This window comes from Callospermophilus lateralis, unplaced genomic scaffold (genome assembly GCF_048772815.1).
Source record: "Callospermophilus lateralis isolate mCalLat2 unplaced genomic scaffold, mCalLat2.hap1 Scaffold_139, whole genome shotgun sequence".
NCBI lineage: Eukaryota > Metazoa > Chordata > Mammalia > Rodentia > Sciuridae > Callospermophilus > Callospermophilus lateralis.
In genome coordinates, this window is record NW_027512543.1 from 1267699 (window position 1) to 1288278 (window position 20580).

The following is a 20580-nucleotide window of genomic DNA, read 5'->3' on the forward strand; positions in this document are numbered from 1 at the left end:
ATTTGAGTGAAGTGCACCTATGAATATTCATTTCTAATTTTAATCCTAGTGGAAGTGGTTTTGGTGTATATTTTAAGGTATTTCAGGCACATAAGTTAGCAGAATCACTCTACCTGAAATGTACTCCTTCATTTTCTATAGAAGGAAGGTCTCCAACTGGACTCCAAGTTACAATCTTTGAAGATTTTTGTATTTTGTGGTTTCCTGTTGGATGGAGTTTGCACTTATTTGTTGCAGAAGAAACTTTCCATGTGTCAGACCCAGAAATTTTCTGGTTCATACACATGTCCCCAGTAAGCTTAATCTTGTTGCTATAAAATTCTTTTGATGTAATAGCACTAGTCATCTGGGAATCTGAAGAAATGTGCCTTCAACAAATCCAAAGTGTCCTCTGACTAATTTAGTGAACTACTTACATACAGTAATTATGACAGTGATTTTAGCTGGAAAGTTGAGAAGCCAACCCAAAAAAGCAACTTAGAGAAAAGCACTGTGGTTACCAAAAGTTTTGACCAAGTTCCCAGATGGCTGTGCACTACGAGTTACCAGAATGTGGCATGAGCCAAGGTATAAAGAACATCTACTCTTTCTGATGCAGGACATAACCATCTGCTGCAGATGGGCATATGGATTGGCATCCACTGAGATTAGTTATGGAGGACTTGGCCTTTACAAGTTTCACCCTGAGTCACATCAGTTAAGTCCTGGGCACAGCTCAAGTGTTTAGCATTTTCTCAGCATGAAACAGCACATGGAATGGTTCTCCTTCCACCCAGATCTTAGCCATTTTTTGCCTCAGGGACAAGAATCCACTGCTTTCCTTGATCTAGTTTCCAGGTTTAAGAAACTGGCAAGATCCTGCCCAGTCAGAGTCTACTGCAGAAAGAATTGCCCATAAAGATATGGCCATCTGACTTGTGCCTTAGTTCCCATTAATGTCATGTTTCAATCCAAGGACAATTTATCCTGTCTTGCTACAACTTTGAAAAAAGGCAGCTGTGTGCATTCAGTCTTCCTCACATATTCACCTTATCTTTGAAGAAAAGCATTGCCTGGTGTTGCCGTCCAAAAGGACCTCTGTCCAGGATTCAGACTAGGAGAGGACAGCATGATTACGATGGATGGATAGTGTTCACTTCTTTGGGAAGTAACCAATGTGGTTGCAAACTATTCTTTAATTACAAAAACCAGTTTTTTTAGCAGCATATGAACACTTTCTCTGACCATTGTGCATTACACACCTGGCTCTGTCCAAGGAAGGTTAAGGAAGAAGGCACTCAACAATTAAGTGCTGTCACTGCCAACAACCGTAGCTCAAAATTAACGACTTTCACTGGAATGTCCTCAGTGTGATTACACAGAAATAATAATCCAAATTGGTACAGGAAGACCATGAAAACTATTGATATTATTTCCTTTTAAAGCCACCATAATGTGGGATTGCTCTTTGCAGAGGCAAAGCCTAACAGTGAGTGTGTATGTGTGAGTGTGTATGTGTGAGTGTGTATGTGTGAGTGTGTGTGAGTGTGTGTGTGTGTGTGTGTGTGTGTGTGTGTGTGTGTGTGTGTTCATACATGGAAGAAAACAAAATTTTAATTTTACTGACTGGGATACCCAGTAATGCATAGCCTTCTGATACTTTGGTCCCTAAGTAATATCAAAAAGGAAGTTCCTTGGCACAAGGCTTCCAGAAAATTTATAGTCTGTGTGTCCTGCATGTCTGCATCAAGCCCCCAAAGCAGAAAATAGGGCTCCATGAGAACACTGGGAATACCACTGAGACTAGTATGCACAAAAACTAAGTGGAAAACAACCCTGAGTAAGCATTAGCAATCCTCTTCCAACTTAGAAACCAGTTCTGCCTTCTAAGTTTTCTAAAGTATTCATAATAGTTCCCTGGCAAGTTTACAGTGCCCAATGTACTACTTGGTGTTACTATATGAAACAGTGTTTAAATGTCATTGTCAAAGGTTATCTCTTGTAAATCATGCTTTTTTGAAAGGCAATCAGTTGAGTACTTCATATAGTGAAATGCACAACAGTATTTCAAAGAGAAAAGGCAGAATGGTTGAATTGAGTAGTGTCCCATTTGGAAAGATCCATGGCAGGAGCATCTGCTGGGGTCACAGTGTAAATAAAAAATAAGAACATCAAAATCCCTCATTAGATACACTTCTGAGGGCTATCAGTGAATGATTATCAGCAGAAGGACAAAATGAACCACACAGACTGGGCAACACTCTGGATGGTGAAATGTGTGCTACTTTCACCTGAAAGTAAGTTGATAACAGTGTTTTTGTGGTTTAACTCAGACAAAAGTGAATCAGGCCCTTCCTGTCACTGCTCAAACCTCAGACTCTGGGTTACTGAAACTCTAGTGGATCTTTTCTTGTTCAGATAAATTCTTAAGGGGGAAAGCAACTAAAGCATCTGAAATTTTGTTTTGTTCTGGGTTGAGAGCCAGGTCAGTCAGAATGACGACTAGCATTTGCCTGAGGGAATGTTTAAAAGGTGACGCCAGCGAACAATTTAGATGATGATTTGAGTTAAGCCAAATATAATTGCTGTGATGCTGAATTGATTGTATTGTATATTTGACCTTTACTGTCGGGCAATGGGGCAGCTCTTGATGCCTTAGGGCACCCGCTACTTTGGAGTTCTCCTGGGGATTCCCGGGGGAGTTCCCATTGGTTGGGGGAGTTCCCATTGGTTGGAGAAGTACCGGAGGCGGGATTTCTGATGTGGGGGGTTTCTGGAAGGGCTGCGTGGGTGGCATTGGCAGAAAAGCGTGAGTGCAGTGCCAGTGAGAGTTGAAATAAAGTAGTTGCTGTTTGAACCTACAAGGCTTTGTGTCAGCTCGGTTATTCTTGTCCAGCCAGACTGCGGCAGTTCTGAAAGAAATTTTTCTAAATCTTGTCAGAGTTTTCTATTCCCAGATTCTTTCTTCAGTTCTGATCACAACTTTTTATTTCATGCAAAAATATTAGTCCTTGTTAAAGAGGGACTGCTAAAACTGCTTTTCCTCAAAGCAGATTACTTGGTTGTTTTAATAAAGTTACATTCAAATGTTTAAAACTGTGAAGTGTGTAATGAAGAATTACTATGGGTAATATAATGTTAGATTTTGATGGTATTCAGCTTTTCAAGGCCCCAATTCTATCACCTTGTGGAACTCCATTTATTATGTCACCATCACTACCTTTTTCAGGTTTCTGATTGTCTTGATTTTTCACACTGCTTGTTGAAATACCACCTAAGAGAAGTCTGGTGAAGATTGATGCTGCTTAGTGTGCTCCATTCTTCTGCCTCCCTGTCTTTTGCTGAATATGATCCCTATCCAGCCAGACACTGGTTTGTTTCATGAACAAATCCTTCTGCTGAGGCCTGATCTCTGAGCTGGGTCTACAGATTTGGACCCAGGAAATAGTCTCAGCTGCTCTCCTCCCATAATGCTTTATGATGTGGCCTATTTGAGTGGACATTAGATCAAGGCAGACTTTACAGTGCATGGAAATGGCACCTTTCACATTTTCATACATATCCAGAAGTTATTTTACAATGGCATCCATTGGGGTGCTATCATCCACAAGGAAAAAAACGTGGTGATCAAAGAGTTTAGCCACATATATCCTTTTACTCAGAAAATACCTATAGTAACATTTTGAATCTTACTATCAGAATAATGTTGTGTATCTTGCATAAATTGTGCAGAAGGTGGTCTGATCTTTTTCATTTTAAATCTCCATTTTTCGCTATTTCATAGTGTTTGTATTTATCAATGTCAAATGTGTTGAAATTTAAGAAGCCATAATGTGTTGCCTTCTTCATTATATGAGAACAGTCAAGAAAATAATATAAAAGTTGAAACTTCCATAGGCAGCAACTCTGAAAGGATTAGGGAATGTATTTCCATAGATTAATATTTTATGTGCATTTCCTGGATTTCTCCCAAATATAGAACCATATCCCATATGCAAAGAAAGCAGCAGTAGCTTTTCTCTGATCAGAGCTAATAAAATGAATAATTTTCCTCCTTATTCTTGTAATGAAGTTGAATTTTTTATTTTTGTTGCAAAATTTTCTGTAAACCATTTCTGATTTAAATACTTTGAAATCTGCATAGAAGTCCTCATGTTCAAGTTTATTGCCTATGAGGAAAAATATCTATTTGATGTACTTTTTTGGTCTGCTGTAGAAAATGGCAAAGTGATAGCAATTAGTAATGTCCAGGTATAGATCATTGTGAAGGTGATGCATGTTCTGCAATATGGAGCTATAACTCTTCTTCACGCTCAGGAATTTCAATAAATAGTGCCATGAACAGTGACATGAAGTGGCCCAACTCATTTGCCCATCAATCTTCCACTTCATGGACTTATCCATGACCCAAAATAGAGTAACAGCCATGGACCATGAATATGCATGCCCAGGAGGCCTATACCAGCTCTAAGCGAGTGCTAGTAGGCGAGTGTGAGATGCTTCCATGGGGACATGAGGTGCCAGCTGAGCCCAGGGAAGCAGCTTAATGTATGCAAGTCCCTTTTGAGGACATATGTTTGTTGTTAAATATATCTCCAAAATATTTTTTGAATTATACATTTCCTCTAAATAAATGAGAGTATTTGCTATTGAGCCTAGTCCATGCTTCAGATAATTACTGGAATAATTAGAAATGTATCATGAAGTAAATATTCACTTAAATATTTCTCTAGACAAGTGAATACAAAAATGATAAGAACAGTACCCACCCCTACAAAAGATGCCTAGCTGGTCAGGAAGCACATGACATTACTCAGGAGACTGAGGCAGGAGGACTACAAGTTTGAGTTCAGCCTTTGTGACTTAAGAAGTCCCTGTCTCACATTAAAAAATAAAAGGTTTGTTCAGTTGTAGAGTGCCCCTGGGTTTAATCCCAGTCTGCATACATGTGCGCTTGTGTGCGTGCACACACACACACACACACACACAAACACACACACAGCCTGAACTTACTTTATGTTGTAATTGGCAACTATGCCAAAATTGTTGTGTGATGAAATGGAATTTAGATTTTAATACAAGATACAAAATCAGGAGGCTGAGGCAGGAGAATTGCAAGTGCAAGGCCAGCCTCAGCAACTTGGCAAGACCTTGTTTCACAGTAAAAATTAAAAGAACTGGGGATATAACTTAGTTATTGAGGGTCCCTAGGTTCAATCCCCAGGATTGTACAAAAAAGGGAGGGAAAGGTAGCAAAGCAAGTGTTCCAGAAGGCTACAAATGTGGAGTTCTGCATACCTGGAAATACTAACACATCTATGAAATGGCTTCAGTTTTTTTTTTCCTCGTAAAATATCACAAATAAAACATTCAAGACTCTTCCTTAAACAATGTGGTAGAGAGAACAATATATCACATTGTCAACAGTAAGGCAATTCTGGGGTTAGCACTGGCATGAGGACCTTTGCAAAGTTTTCTTTAGGGATGGAATTTAAAAAATTATTACAGTTCCTTTGCCATTATTAACATAAACACATGAGCAGAAAATGTAAAAAGAAAACAGTTCTTACTCATCATCAGTACTTTCAGTTCCTGAAACTGTGATTTTAGGGAAGCAAGGCAAGACAATTCAATGAAACTTATTTCCAGATACACACATAAATAGTTCACAGAGTAACACTTCAGTTTACATTAATTGTATAATTTGATCAGTAGGACTAATTTTTTTTTGTACTGAGCCACATCCCCAGCACTTTTTATATTTTGTTTTGAGATAGAGCCTCGCTAAATTGCTGAGAATGGCCTCGAATTTGTGATTCTCCTGCCTCAGTCTTCCAAATTGCTGGGATTACAGGTGTGAGCCACCAGGCTTGGGGTAGGACTAATTATTCTTTCAATTATAAGCTAGAAAACTGGAAGAGAATAAATAATCATAATCTTGACTTATAACAAAATTCTGCTTAGTACAACCATCAGATAATTTAGTTAAATTGTTAGGAAATTAAAAGATTAATAATGTCTAGAAATTTAGCTGCAAAACCATATAATACCCTACAGAGCCATACAATTGAAACTTTTTGGTTTGTATTTTAGTTATGCATAGAAATTACTTGCAACTTATTAGTTGTACACAGGCTATCATCTAACATCAGCCTAGACCTAAGTCAGAAAGAAATAAGTTAGATAAAGTTTTCATCTCATAAACTCTAGGATAGTACTGTCAAATAGAAATATGAGATAAATGTATATAACTTTAATTTTCTGCTAACTACATTTTTAAAACTTCAAAAAAATAAGTGAAGTCAGATTTTTAAGAATCTTTTTTATAATTGTAGATGAACCTTTTTATTTATTTTTTTAATATGTGGTGCTGAAAACTGAATTATTCTAATACATTAGTATAATTCAATTATATATATATATATATATATATATATATAATTCAGTTATATAATATATATAAGTATAGTTCAATTATATATAATATATAATATATTAGTATAATTCAAATATATATATATATATATATATATATATATATATATATATATATATATATATATATATTTCAATTCAGTTCTTTGGTTGTACCAACCTCATATTGAGGGCTCAACACCCACATGTGGTTACCAAACTGGAGACATCTAGGTCCTGGAGCACAAAGATTTTCAGATCTTGTAAATGTTCCAATATAGACTACAGAAAAGGCACATGGAAAAATTATTGCCTCAATTACAAGCTTTGTATAGATATCATTTTAAAAAGCGGATTTGTAAACAGTGATATGGCACTTACTGAAAACTCTGGGGATGAGGATCTGGAGCTAGATTTAGTTTGCTTTGGGAAAACAAAATAAAAATGATGTGCCTTTCTTAAGCTCTGTAGCAGTATTTACTATTTAAACAGCAGTCTAGAATCTTAAGTGTGATTGTGGCTATTTTTTTCAAACACTTTATTGCTCTAAGTAGCAGCATAATTGAGCTTTTAAGTTCAACTGCACTTCACTTCCTGCCTTTTTATTCAGTCCTAATTCATAAAGCTGTGGGATAATCTGGACACAAAAGGACACCTGTGCTTGTCAACTGGATGGCTCATGGACCCAGCCCCTTCCAGTCAGTGGACTACAAAGTTACATGTTAGTGAACAAAAGGAATGCTACAATTTCTTTTGGTCTATTTAGTAAAGTGAATTAGTAATTGTGACATTTTGGCTTTGTTTTATAAATTCAACTAGCGAGAAAGAGATCAAAAACCTTTGTGTTTTAGATGAAAAATCATGGAGTCCATTTGCCACATGTTACAGAAATTCTAATCAGTGATTCAGAGCTGGGCTGGGTAATTTGCATATGTTGTCTTTAATGACAATCAACTCTGCAAAGGGATTATCAGTTCTCTACTAGAAGCAAACAATGTCATTAAGTTTATGTCATTCAAGCATTCAAACTCAAGTTTAATTGACTACAAATATTTTGCTATTCCTACTATTTTTGTGCCACCTCCTAGCTATACTGAAGGGATTGGTCATAGATTTAAGAGCACTGGCAAACAGATTATCCAAATAATAAACATCTCTTGAGTTAATTTTAAATTCAACAAATGTGGTTCACACAATAGATTATGGCAGTCCCCAATATATGTAAAAACCTCTTGTTATATGCTGGGAAGTCTTCTAAATGCTTTGGAGGTAACTAGTCAACTTGATTTTTGCAATAAACCTGCAAAGCATATGCTACAAGAATTTCCATTTTATCAGATATATAATATAGTTAAGAAAACTGAAGCACAGAAAAATTAAGCTACTTGCCCAGAAATGATGAAACCAGGACATTCTGGCTTCAGAGCCTGCATTTTTAACACCTCCACTAAGAATCACTCATGGGAAATGTGGAAGGGAGAAGTCTTAACTGTGTAGTAGCTGAATCCAGTCCCTTAAGTTCTTTCCAGCAATATGATCCTCAGAAACTTGGATAGCGGTCCAAGCAGAACTGTCACAACACTTCTCCATTAGCTTTACCCTTCACAGTGTAAAGTGTAACAATTTTATTCCAACATGAACATTTGTCACTTGCTCAAAGGAAGTTCACCACAATTCCTGGTAGATGTTCAGCAAGGCTTCATTGACCACCTAGATGGGGAAGTACTCCTTGAGAGCCTCTTGGTCTCTGGAGTATTTGAGTTCTTCTGTCTGAGTCATGTAGTAGTGTAGATCCCAGGCATTGATTTTTTTTCCATCATATACAAAACATCTTTCTTTACATTCTGCTTTTTTTTTCAAATTCAAAATAAACTCTCTTTCTGCCTCACCCAAGTGTTTTAATTTATGGCTTAAGTCATCTGTGAAGTAATTGGAAAAGTTAGTGGTCTATTGCTCTCTGGAGCAAGCCTGTTCTTCCATATTGCCAATATGTTAACAAGGTACTAAACATATGAAAGCTCTATTATAGCAGTAGATTTTTACTCCTTAGGGTGATTAACAACTGTCTTTTCCTTGAGCACCACCAAAACCCAACCATGACTCCCTTAGAGCACCAACAAAATTGATGTTTACCCCAAAGAACTCTAACTTGATGTTGTAATCCAGGGATCAAAGTAATAGTGAAACTAAACTCATGTGCACAATTTTTCTTCAGTGAGATTAAGCTGTTAAGAAAACCAAGGTAAAGAAACCAGATGTGACCTGTGGTCAGTATTATCTATAAATTGCTCAACATATCTGACAACCATGAGTTTAGTGTCACATTGCCCATTCCTACAAAGGAGTACAATTTGGATATAGCAATTCTACATTTTAGATGGAGAAACTTCTGGGCATCAGGCTTTATTTACTACCTTCAACTGTTAAATACTTGTTTTTTCTTTGGGTAAATGAGTTAGTGCTTCTGTATTCATTTTTCACAATTTGTTACAAATGTTAAGATAAAAGTATGCTTGGGTTTGTGAGGGATATGGGAATTTAGAGGTTGCCCCACACTGTGAGATGGAGGCAGTAGTCTGAAAAATGCCATGAGTAAAAAGGAGGACACTCATACAGGATACAAAGTGATATAGTTTTGATTAGCCCTGTTAAGAGTTAGATATGAAATTTTGTGCAAAGGTCATGTGCTAAAGGCTTGTTTGCCAACCTATGGTCCTATAAGAAGGTGGAACAACCTTTAGGAAGTGCGGCCTTATTGGAGGAAGTAATTCACTGGGGAAGGCTTTTGAACGATACATTTTGTATCAAGACCCGCCTTCTTATGTGTTCTCTTATGTGCTCATTCTCTCTTTCTCCCCCCACCCTCCCTTCCTTTCTTTCTGGCTGCCATGAGGTAAGCAGCTTTGCTCCACCTTTCACCATGATGCTCTTATTCAACACAGATCCAGAAACAATGTATAAACCTTTCATTCCTTAAGTTGTTTTTCTCAGGTATTTTGTAACCGTGACAGAAAGCTAACTAACACAGTTTGTGAGAGAGTATATAATAACAGGCAGCAACAGGACAATTCACTTGAAAATAAGCCAATTTGAAATTAGAGGGAAAACAATGTTAAAGGAATTAAGCTAGTCAGATGTGTGAAGGAGAAATTTCAGCATTCGTAGTCAACACTAAAAAAAAAAAAACCTCAACAAACATGTTAAGTTCCTGAACCAACCTCTTATATAACATGGACTATATGGCAATATCCTGCTCACATCCCTGTTGTGTCCACTAGCTAGAAAGACTATTGAAGCAAGGACTTGTTGTATTTCTTTCTACAATCCTACCACAGTATGGTGTTATCTACTAGGTAATTATTTCATATATGTCTCATCAATTAATAAATTATATAATAATGAATATCATTCGTGGAACACATAATTAATATTTCATGGATTTTAACCTATATATGGCTGATTTTAACACATCATTCTCCAACCTAATTAAGTTAACAAAAGGATTTCAAAACAAAAATGAAATACTTTGGAATGTGGATGAAGGTGAATGAAATTTGAAGGGGTTAGTGGGGAGAGAATAAAAGAAATCATACTTTGGTTCATTAATTAGAGATATAATAACAACAACAATAATAATATATTGTGTCTGAATTATTCAACCATTTTCATCATGATGAAAGAGAAAATAAAGAGAAAAAAATAATCATTTATTTCTTGGAATGGGGACACTAAGACTGAGGGGATAGGTAAGTAAGAGAGTCCCAGAGACTATATGTAATGGATGTAAGAACCATAATTTGTACAAGCTTTATTAAAAAAATTACTTAAAATGGATGTGAATATAGCATTTATATCATAGTTTTGATGTATATTATTTAATATTCCTTTCATATATTGACAAATGTTTCCTGGAGCATAAAATGTTTACATTTTAAAATATATGTTGTTTCTATTTATGTCATATATGTCAGCTTATTTCATGCAAATTCATAGTAGCCAAGTTATAAATACCTCTATATACTACTAAATATGTAGTGGTAGTGAATAAATGCAATGGGTTAACACTGTTTAGATGTCATGTGAGGAATCACTGTAAACATTCCAAACAAACTGCAAGAAAGAATGAAGGAGAATAATAGTAATGTAATATTAATGTAAACTATGAGAAGCCCCTAGAATAATTACACTATCTAATAAAAGAACTGATCAATGAATGTCTTGAACTAATAAAAAATTGGATATACTCAAAGGGATATTTGATTCTGAGACTTTAAGTTGACATGATATGGCAAAATATCAGGGGAAAATTGGAAACCACATAACCATTTTTTTAAAATAATAAGAACTGATCTAGAAAGGTTCTCACATAGCTTGTATTCTTGGTAGTATTTATTTCAAGGACAAAGTCAGCATGTGTATTGTAGCCAAGTATCTTGGATGCTTGGGCCTTCAGTGGCAGTAGTTGCTGCAGAATTGGGTCATAGCCTTAACCTAATCAGTGAATTACTCTTTGATGGGATTATCTGAGTGGTGGCTGGATGTAGGTGGGATTTGGGTTGAGGAAGTGGTTTGTTGAGGACGTGGCTGTGGGGTCTATATTTTGTATCTGAAGAGTGGAGTTTCTTCTCTCTCTGCTGATTTCTTATCATGTGAGCTGGTTCACTCTTCCACACTGTTCTGCTGTGATGTTGTGCCTTAACTGGAATCCCAAGGAATGGAGCCTGCTATCTGTGGACTGACACCTCTGAAACTGTTAGCCACTAAATAACCTTTTATTCCCTAAAATTGTTCTAGACAGATTGTTTAGTTACAGTAATGAGAAACTGACTAAAACATGCCTCTAATCCCAGGGGCTCAGCAGACTGAGGCAAGAGTATTACAAGTCCAAAGCCAGCCTCAGCAAATTAGTGAGGTCCAAAGCAAGCTAGTATAGAAACCCTTTCAAATAAAAAATAAAAAGTGGTAGCTATGTGGTTCAGCACCTGAGTTCAATCCCTGGTACACATCCCCCATCCAAAAAAAATGTCAGATTTGATCATTTCTCTACTAGGAATCTTGCAATGTTGCAATGACTCCTCATGTTACTTAGTCATTGTTTAAAGTAGCTACATAATTTGGAATTCTGTGATATATTGTTCACTTATTGTTTCTCATTTGTTTTCTGCCAAATTAGCTTCCTTATCATGAATGCACAAAATTCTTTTGCTTTTCTAACATCATCTCTCACCATGTTTTAACACTCAATGTATTCCAATGAATTCTCTTGTCCTACACAAAAAATAAATGAAGCACCTTCCACCATTCAATACGCTATACATTTTACTTTATTGTGTTTATCTACCTACTTCTATTAAGTATAAACTATTCATCATGTGGACAGTGATTTTTTTTCTGTTAAGTTTCTTTCTGTTAATTGTCCCCATCACCTTAGAGTAGCATCTTATACAGAGTAGGCACTTGGTAAATTAGCATATAGGAATGGATATTTAAAACTGACCTATCTTCATGTACATGTACTAGGGTTAATATTTAATTCATTAAATGTGTCAGGGACTATTTGCTTTACAGTTTTAAATCAGATTGCTACTTCTATTTCTTGTACATTAAAAACTGATAATATTTTTGTTAAAGGCATTAACAGAAAAATGGTTAATTATATATCTAGTTGTTGATGACTTGCTCTTTTTCCTGGTAACTTTCAACATGTTTTAATGTACTACATATATTCTGATTTATATTCTAGATAACATTTATGTTTTAGGGAGGCATAATAAATCAAGTTTTCTTCCCCTCAAAAGTTGGTCTATAAACAGAAATCTGTATGCAGCTGAACCAATTAGTTTTCCTTATATTGTGTGATTATAAATACTGATTACTGCAGAGTGAATTGCTAACATCATTTCTTTCTTTAAGTTGCTAATTTCTTTCACTATTAAAATTTGTTGCAAGCTGCAATTCAGTGCTTGGAGACAGTTTTTAAGACCATCTCAGAAGATACATATCTAGCAGTTTCTCAATCTTTGACAGAAATATTCACAAATTCCTTCTTTAAGATTTGTTCCCATTGATTTCTCCTTAGTAACTGATGTAAGTGTGATTATAATTTGTTGTGGGATTGTTTATCATTGAGGCACCAAGTCTATAACTAATGAACTTATAGTTTATATGGATAGAATGTGGGATTTAAAACATAACAGATTTAATATGGTTTAGATTTTTTTATATTAGTAGCTATTCTCAGGAATTGATAAAAATCTTGGTAAATACATAACTACCCACCAGCAGATACCTTGGTTTCCATCCAAAACTCACTACTTTTAGTTGATACTGATTGTTTCTGTCTTCCTATACATGAGTTCTTCCTAGCCAGGGAGTTCAATGTACGTACCATTTGTGTGAGAGATAAGAAGAGCTTTGCCATCCATCCTGTGTTTTTCCTGTGGACTATCAATCATAAGACTGTCTTATGAAAATAGTACTAAGGATGCAAGGGTGTACCTGCTCCACTATTAAAAGAAATGTTTCTATGCAGCAGAGGATGAGAGTAGCAGACCAATGGTTCGTCACTGATACCCTCTTTCTATTGCCCATTCTCTCGTCTATAAAGCCAAGCATAGGAGAGATCCACTCCACAGGCTGCTCCTGGAACACATTTTTCCAACTTTTCCATCATAACAGAAAGTATTTCTTTCAAGGTCCAGTTCAGTGCCATCAGGATTCTGATTGGTCCTCTCTGTTATGTGCCCAGCACTAAGGCTACAGAAAAGGGAAAAGAGAGTGACATGGGTCCTCCTCCGTTTCCACAAACTCTTGGAGCTCCTCTGTGTGATCTCTCCAGGAGTGCAGTTGGACATATTTGTTAGCACAAGGCTTCTAGAGAGTAAGTTCTCTTAAAGTCATACCTAGAGTTAGCACAGTGCTTCTTCTTATATAGCCCAGAGACCAAATCACTCAAAGGCCAATGTATTCAGTTAAAAGGGATACATCCTATAGTTCTTTTTTTTTAATATTTAGTTTTTAGTTGTCATTGGACACGTTACCATTATTTATTTTTATATGGTGCTGAGGATCGAACCCAGGGCCTCGCAAATGTTGGTGAGCATTCTTCCACTGAGCTACAACCCCAGCGCCATACTCCAGTTTGTGATGAGAGACATATTTGAAAAATTGTTGCCATTTTGAATTTATTATACCTACTCATACTAGAACTAGGAATTTATTTTCCAGGGTTCACTGAAGACTTATCTGGGTCCAGACAAAATCTGCTTAGGTGTATTGTTTCCAGACTGGCACAGACAGTAGTGTGGCCTCGGAGCGCATTCAACAGAACTGCTTCCTTTACTCAGGTATTGTAGTCATGTAGAGGAAGTTTTGGATTTCTCTTTCAAGGAGGTTTGTTGCCTAGAATACTAATGTGTGAAGGTGGCGGCCTCTAGTTGTAGAGAGCTTTTCCCCCAGCATCATGCTTTTTCTGGGCAGCCCACATCCAGCGGTGAGGGAGACAGGAAGATGATGGCCGGGCCACTTTGGTCCAGCCATTTCCATCTGAATAAGATAATACTTACTAGTGATACTTGTTCCAGAACTCTCTAGTGGCTTATACAGGCTCTGTAAGATTATGTTGAAATTTCACTTCTTCTACTGTCAAATACAAATTCTTTTCTCTTCCTTTCATGAGTGCAGATCCCCAATTAACAAGCTATACACAGACATTTACAGACTGTGCTTCCAGAGAATGTGGCCTGTGACACACTTCAGCAAATATTTACCTATACCTAGGTAAGCACACATGTATGTGTATATAAACACACACATGTGCATACACACTTAAGGCATGCGATTAAACACATATACATACACACATATATAAAATGCATAGCATATATAAAACACTCACAGACATTGGTACGCGGGAATGCTGAGAGCATGGAGATCTTGGTAAAAGATGCAACCATCCTCTACTCATTCATTCCTTCACTCAACAAATACTTATTGAGCATCTAATATGTGCCAGGAAAAATTCAAAGCGACTCAGTTTCTGAGAATGCATGAGAATGAAAAGATAAAATGAAATTAACTATGTCCACTTAAGAAAGTTTGGAACCAATGCACAACTAACTATTCTCCATCATTTTTGCAGAAGATATTTGTTTCCATTGCTGTTAAGGCTAAAGTGTTTACCATTTCCTCCTAATTTCTTAAACATTGTAGAAAGAGTGATTGTAAATGCCCTGTCTGGTTCCAAATTAGACTGCACTCTGAAATACATCAGAAAGATTTTAAATATTTTATAAAAGTTATGGACTCCACATAGGCCAAACAGTATAGGAAATCTCTCCTATAACCACTACTATAATATAGGGTGAGTTAACATAACTTTTCTTTGCTCCTATGTCATTATCTCTGGCAGATAGTTATCTTGACCATACTGTTGTGTGTGATTGCTGGCTTCAATCATTAGAAAAATACTTACTGAATACTCTAGAATGTGCAAGATATTGGGCTGGGTGTCCCAGAAACAGTGTTATTAGTAGATACTGCTCATCATTGAGAAAACTTTAGTTCATATGACAGATAGAACTATAATAGGTTAACTATAATACATGTGCCAGCATTATTAATATGTACTGTTCATGATGTATTCATGCTTATATATATGTATATATATATATATATATATATATATATATATATATATATATACTTGTATGTGTTCATGCATACATACATACACACACACTCACACACATATTCTCTCTTATTCTCCACAAGAACACTACAAGGTAGATGTCATACACAGGCTTTAAGATTCAAAGAAAGTAACCTCCTCAGAGGTAGGTGTGTCATAATTGATTAGACTAAGATAGGTTTATAAAGTCCCTGCCAAATTCTCAATACCATGAAGCCTTAGGGAGTACTACATATGTTTACATGTGTATGTGTTTACAAGCCTGTGTCTTAAGATGGGGTTATACTACTTAGGAGTATGTATCTTGCCATACTCACCAGGATTTCCTCCTCCTTTGCTAAGTATACATTAGTTAGTAAAAAAAAAAATAAGCAAGTTATAACCAAAATGAAGTACACATTTAACAAACTGGTGTTCTCAGAAGGTTGTAATAGACATTAAGTGAGAGAAACCATACAAATGTAAAACAATGTGGGAAAGTTTTAATGTTAGGCAAATCCTTATTTAGCCTCAGAGAACCCACACTGGAGAGAAACCATACAAATTTAAATACTGTGGCAAATCTTTTAATCAAAGCTCACACCTTATGTAGCACCAAAGAATTCATAGTGGAAAGACCCAGAGAAATGTAAAGAATGTGGCAAAGCTTTTAATGTTATGGCAACCCCTATTGGGTACCAGAGAATTCACACTGGAGAGAAATCATACTAATGCGAAGAATGTGGCAAAGCATTCACTGTTTGGAACAGCCCTGTTGTGCAACAGAGAACTAACACTGGAGAAAATCCTTACATATGTAAAGAATCTGGCAAACATTTTAATCAAATTCACACTACATAATTCACCAGAGAATTAATACTGGAGAAAAGCCATGCAAATATAAATATTTTGGAAAAATATTTACTCAGAGACAATATCTTTGTTGACATCAGCGAATTCACACTGAAGAGTAGTTATACAAATGTAAATAATTTGGCAAAGCTTTTAATCACAGATCATGCCTTAGTAAACATCAGAGAATTCATACTGGAGAGAACACATACAAATATAAAAAAATATGGCAAAGGTTTTAATCAAATATCACATTTTATTCAACACCAGAGAATACATACTTGAAAGAAATCATACAAATATAAAGAATGTGGCATAGCTTTTAATGTTAGGCACACAGTTTTTGTGCACCAGAAAACTCACATTGGAGAGAAACCATACAAATATAAAGAATGTAGTAAAGCTTTTAGTGTTAGGCAAAGCCTTTTTCTGCACAAGAATTCATAATGGAGATAAACCATACAAATGTAAAGAATGTGACAAGCTTTTAAAGAAATATCATACCTTAGTATACAACAGAGAATTCATACTGGAGGAAAAAACACAAATGTAAATACTGTGGCAAACATTTTAATCAAAGATCACAACTTAGTAGATACCAGAGAATTCATACTGGAAAGAACCCATAGAAATGTAAAGAATATTTCAAGGCTTTTATTTGAAGAGTAGGCCTTACCCAACACCAGGGAATTCATACTGGAAAGGTTTTACAACTGTAAACAATGTGGCAAAGTTTTTAGGTACAATTCAAGGATTATCAAGCATGAGAGAATTCATACTTGAGAGAATCTTTACAAATCTAAAGAATGTAAAATATCATTTATTGTGAAATCATGACTTAATTATTACTAGAAAATTCATACTTGGAAGAATAGTTTAAATTGCCAAAAAGTGGCAAAGTTTTAATCAAAGCCTAACATTTGAAAATGCCAAGAATATTACAGTAGTGATTAAACCCTACAAATGTAAAGAATGTGACATAGTTTTTAATAAAAGAACACACCTTACAAATATCCCCTGATTTAGAATTCAAGAGAAGTTTTTTACTTGCCAAAAAATATCAGAACGATGTTCAAATTTTAAAATTCATACTTTATCTATTCCTAATGCATATACTATCTGTTATGGAAAATTGAATAAAATACTTCTTCTATCTTAGCAATGACTTGCATGTTATATACCAAAAGCATCATCTCTCTTTTCATTTTTAGAAAAGCAGTATGTACATTTATTAATTATTTTGTGGCTTGGTAAAATACTTATAATAGCCTTGCTTTTCCTATAACATGCACTTTTATAACAATGTATCTCAGAATCCTATTTTGCCTTTCATTTTTCAGAAATACATTTTACTGTAAACAGCAAAAAAATGAATATCACATGTATACTTATTTTTATTACTATAATGTCAAGTCTGAGATAATCTAATCACATAATTTATACTCTGTGCCTTTTAAAGTTATTTTAATACCACATTAAAATTGTAAATAACAGTTGGATCCATTGTTTGACATATTTATGCCACAGTCCGGCCGAGCACAATAACAGTGAAGGTGACAAGCAAGCTGAAGTTTGAAGCGGGAACTGCTTTATTGCAGGGAAACTCAGGGGGACCTGAGTGGGCACTCAAGGTAGCAAGAGCCGCTTCTCTTCCAGACAGCAGAGGTACATATACCCAACTAATTACACACAGTTTAACTTAATTAACATCATCGAGATACAGCAGTCAGTCATTAAGGAATCCTCATCATCTTAATGGCTCGCTGGGGTTACTTCACAGACCACTCCACCTGGCAAACTGCCAGGTGCCATCTTGACTTCTTTGTGACCCTCAACATATTTATACATGCAATAGTATAATTTGGTCAATTTTATGTGAAAGTTCCTCCCTTTTCCCTTCCTTGCTTCCTATCATTTATTGTTTTTCCTCTACCCTATAGTTCACATTAAATTTTAATGAGATCCCCATTTTTCCATTCTTCTCTCTAGTTTCCACATATAAGAGAAAGCATAGAATCCTTGGCGTTCTAAGACTGGCTTGTTTTGCTTAAAATTATGTTTTCCATCTCCATCTATTTTCCTGGGAATTATATGGTTTCGTTTTTTTAGGGCTGAATAAAATTACATTGTATACCACATTTTCTGTTTGGTCTGTTGCCAATATCTAGGTTGTTTCCATAACTTGGCATTTGTGAATTAGATATGCATGTGTTGCTAAAGTATGCTGACTTTAATTCTTTCATATTAGGAGTGGTATAGCTTAATCATACACTGGCTCCATTCCTAGTGTTTTAAAGAACTTACTTATTGACTTTCATAAACATTGCACTTATTTTAAAATGTTACCAATATTATATTAGTTTCAGTCCCCTAGGATTCTCACCAGCATTTATTATTATTTAAATTGTTGATAGCCATTCTGACATATATGTTGGAATTTTACTTCTGTATTTTTTTCTATGGAATGCATAATTTCTGGTCTCATTAGCAGGTATTTGATAGACTTTGAGTTGATTGACTTTTATTTGATTGACTTTGACTTTTGTACAGGGTTATAAAGATGGATCTAAGATAATTTTTCCATATGTCCAATTTTCCTAGTAGCATTTTTTAAAAAGACTGTCATTTCTTCAATGTATGTTTTGGCACTTTTGTCAAAGATCAGATGACTGTATCTATTGGTTTGTCTCTGAGTCTTCTTTTCCATTGCTCTACGAGTCTGTTTTTAATATTGGTACCATTCTGTTTTATAACCCTTCATTTTAAATTGAAATCAGTTATCATGTTGATAACAGCATTTTTTTTCTCCCAGTATTATCTTGGCTACTCTGGTTATTTTATTTTTACATACAAATTTTAGAACTATTTTTTTAGGTTCTGGGGAAAATACCAATATTATTTTAATAGGGATTGCATTGGATTTGTAAATCACTTTTGATACATAAATGATTTAGCAATATCCATCGGGCATATCCATAAACATGGGAGGTCTTTCCATCTTTTATTATCTATTTTTTTCAAATTCTTGCTTTAATAGTCTATAATTTTTATTGAAGACATATTTTATTTTACCTCCTTGGTTAGATTTATTTCCACGTACTTTTAAAATTCTATTGTAAATGGAATGGTTTCTTGATTTTTTTTCCCAGTGGATAGATTATTGGTGTGTTTAGACTTTGTATCTTGCTACTTTGCTGAATTATTTTTATGGATCATTAAGTTCTTCTGCTGGAAATTTTTAAATTTCTAGGTAAAGAATGTTATCATCTGCAAAAAGTGATAATTTGACTTGTTTCTTTACTAATTGTATATCTCATATTTCTTTTTCTTGGCTAATTATTCTGGCTAAAATTTCAAGTACTACATTGAATAGCAATGATGAGAGTAGACATCCTAGTTTTATTTCTGATATTAAAAAATATTATCAGTTCGTTTCTATCCAGCAGAATATGTTTTTTTTAATTTTTTTAAAATACAAATATAATGTTGAAGTAAGTTCCTTATATACCTAGATTCTTAAGTGTTTTATCATGAATGGGTGCTAGATTTTGTCAAAAGCTCTTTCTGTTCATATTGAGATAATCATTTGATTTTTAAATCTTAATTATGTTTATGTGGTATATTACAATTTTTTATTTGAATATGTTGAACCATACATTCATTCATGGTATGAAACCAACTTAATCATGACGTACAATCTTCTTAATTTATTTTGTAAATGATTTGCTAAAATTTTAATAAGAATTTGTGGGAGTTAGGGTTGTGGCTCAATGGTAGATTGCTAGCTTATCACATGTGAGACACTGGGTTTGATCCTCAGAACCACGTTAAAAAATAAGTAAATAAAATAAGGATATTGTGTCCATCTACAACTAAAAAAATATTTAATTTTTTTTTATCTATGCTCATAAAATATATTGGTCTATACTACCCTGATCTTCCTGATATGTCCCTAGGTATTTGGCTTATAGTAGCTTCCTAGGATGATTTTGGAAATTTCTATGCTCAACACACTTTTTCCATTTCATTGAGTGATTTGAGAACTATCAGTAATAACTCCTTAAAATTCTGGTAGATTTCAGCTGACACTCTGGGTTTTTGTTGTTGTTATTTTGTTGGGAGGCCTTTTATTACCAATTCAATCTCATTTCTTTTTATCTGGTTTATATTTTCTATGTGCTCTTGATTCGATTTTGGTAGGTTGCATGTTTATAAAAATGTATCCTTTTATAGAGATTTTCCAAATTATCGAAACATATTTTCAAATAGTCCCTAATGATCCTCTGCATTTCAGTGATGTGTGCTGTTACCTGATTTTTCATCTCCAATTTTAAAAACATTGTGTTTATCTTCTCTCTGTTTTGGTTAATTTGACTAAGTGTTTATTAGTCTTATTTATGTTTTCAAACAATCAACTGTTTTTCACATTAATTATTTATATTGCTTTTTAATTCTCGTCATTAATTTCAGACCTGATATTATTTCCTTTCTTCTGCTGTTTTTTTTTTTTATTATTTGATTGGTTCTTGCTTTCCTAGAGCCTTAGATTGTTTTTTTGATATGTCTCTGTTTTGTTTGTTTCATGTTGTTTTTATGTAGGTACTCACAGAAGTAAACTCTTCCCTTAGAAATACTGTTGTGATTTAGGTAGGCAATGACGTCCAAAA